The following is a 2,500-nucleotide window of genomic DNA, read 5'->3' as shown; positions in this document are numbered from 1 at the left end:
AGGAAAAATATTAACAAATTGATTGCTGAAAAATTAACAACTAAAACAGCAAAACAGATCAGTGAAAAGAGAAGACTATTAAGAGAAACTGTGGTGCCAGAAAGAGAGAAAACTCAAGAGAGCAAGAACAGGTTAAAAGAGGAGAGGACTGTGATTCCATCTTCTGGTGAAAGGGAGCTGCTAGCCCACTATAAAAAGACTATTAATGAAAAGATGACATCAGGGAAGCTGCCCATCCTTAAAAATACATATAAACAAATAATTGAAGGCAATACAGACTCATTAAAATTACTCAATGAGGTAGCTCAGGACCAATATTTGTATTTGTTTGAGAAATCAATTGAACAGAAAGCGCCAAAAAAGAGCCAACGTAAACCTCAGCAGAAGAAACCTCAAAAGGAGTGGATGAGAAAAAGAGCCAGAAAGCGTGGAGAATTTCTCCGATTCCAACGCCTCTTCCGCTTAGATCGAGGGAAGTTAGCGAATATGATTCTGGATGAAAAAGACTCTGCGCAATGTGCCATCCCCCTGGAAGAGGTCAGTAACACCTTCAGATCTAGGTGGGAGTCTCAGAACTTATTTCAAGGACTTGGAGCATTCCAGTCTGTGGGGCGGGCGGATAATTCGGCTTTTAAGGAATTGATTACAGAGAAAGAGATCCTTAAGAATATCAAAGACATGAATAAAAAATCGGCACCAGGCCCTGATGGGATCACCCTGAAGGCCCTGCTTAAAATGGATCCAAATTGTGAGGAGATCAAAGAACTATTTAATCTCTGGCTGTTAAGTGGCAAAATTCCAGATGTAATAAGGGGATGCCGAACAATCCTAATACCTAAATCATCAGCGCCCGAACGCCAAAATGATATTAACAACTGGCGGCCAATTACTATTGGTTCCATCATCCTGAGACTCTATTCAAGAATCTTAACTGCGAGGTTGGCAAAGGCGTGTCCCATTAACCCCAGGCAGAGAGGCTTCATTCAATCTTCTGGCTGTGCTGAGAACTTAAAACTATTACAGCTATTAATTAGGAATGCAAAGAAACAAAAGAAACCCCTGGGGGTTGTCTTTGTCGATTTGGCCAAAGCCTTTGATTCAGTGAGCCACACCCACATCCTGGCGGTGCTAAAGCAAAAGGGCCTGGATGACCACATAATAGCATTAATTAAGGACTTCTATCAAAACATCCACACCAGAATCAAAACTAAAGAAGGAGAGTCTGAGTCAATAGGAATCAAAACTGGTGTGAAACAGGGCGATCCCATGTCACCACTCCTCTTTAACCTGTGCATTGACCCTCTGTTATGTAAATTAGAAGAGTGTGGGGAGGGGTTCCAACACGGGAATGGCAAATTAACAGCTCTGGCTTTTGCAGACGACCTGGTCCTGCTGAGTAAGTCCCAATCAGGAATGGAGAAAAATATTGAAATTCTAGAAGCATTTTGTGACTTAACTGGATTAAAAACGCAGGGGGAAAAGTGCCATGGTTTCTTTATTCAACCAACTAAGGACTCTTATACCATCAATGACTGTCCTCCATGGCTTATCAGCGGTACCCCTTTAAACATGATCCACCCGGGTCAGTCAGAGAAATATCTTGGCTTGCAAATCGACCCTTGGGTGGGGATAGTTAAGCCCGAATTACAAAATAAATTAGAAGTTTGGCTCAATCGCATCGAAAGAGCCCCTTTAAAACCATTTCAAAAATTGGACATGTTAAAAGTGTACACAGTGCCTAGAGTGATCTACTTAGCAGACCAGGCAAATGTAAAAGCCACCTATCTGGAAGAAATGGATTTAACAATTCGAAATAGGGTGAAAAAATGGTTACATCTCCCAGTTTGTACCTGTGATGGCATCTTGTATTCCAGCACTAAAGATGGAGGCTTAGGCTTAGCCCGATTGGCTGGGTTAATCCCTAGTATCCAAGCTAGACGATTACACAGATTGGCAAATTCATCAGATGAAGCAGTTAAAACTGTAGTTAAAAATAATGATATTGATAGAGATTATGAAAAATTGTGGATATCAGCAGGGGGAGACAAAGAGAAAATACCATCAATATATAACCCCCAGACAATAATGGTAACTGAATATGGGGGACGGGAGGAATTATCTGAATGGGAAAAACCCGCCCCAAAGAAAATCTTTCCCAAACCTTGCAATTGGAGGAAAAATGAGTTCACAAAATGGACAGCATTGATGTCTCAGGGCATAGGAACTGCAAACTTTGAGAATGATTCCACCAGTAACAATTGGCTTGTGAATTACAAGAACATCCCTTATAGAAAATTAATAACAGCTTTACAATTGAGAGCAAATGTATATCCAACTAGAGAGTTCTTAGCGAGGGGTAGAAATCAGGACCAAAATACAAAATGCCGTCACTGCCAGGCTGAAAATGAGTCAGCTGCTCATATAATTGGGTACTGTCCTGCTGTTCAGGAGGCCAGAATTAGCAGACATAATTATATTTGTAAGATGCTTAGTGAGGAAG

General features: G+C 41.0%; 1 pseudogene; it reads left to right on the top strand.

Moving 5' to 3' along the window:
• LOC137460171 (28S ribosomal RNA) overlaps positions 1–2,500 on the top strand; it is an 8,549-nt pseudogene that overhangs the window by 4,144 nt on the left and 1,905 nt on the right.

The sequence above is a fragment of the Melanerpes formicivorus genome, unplaced genomic scaffold (genome assembly GCF_026170545.1).
Source record: "Melanerpes formicivorus ecotype bairdi unplaced genomic scaffold, bMelFor1.0.p_v2 SCAF_530, whole genome shotgun sequence".
NCBI classification, from domain to species: Eukaryota; Metazoa; Chordata; class Aves; order Piciformes; family Picidae; genus Melanerpes; species Melanerpes formicivorus.
This window is presented reverse-complemented; position numbering and strand designations above follow the sequence as displayed.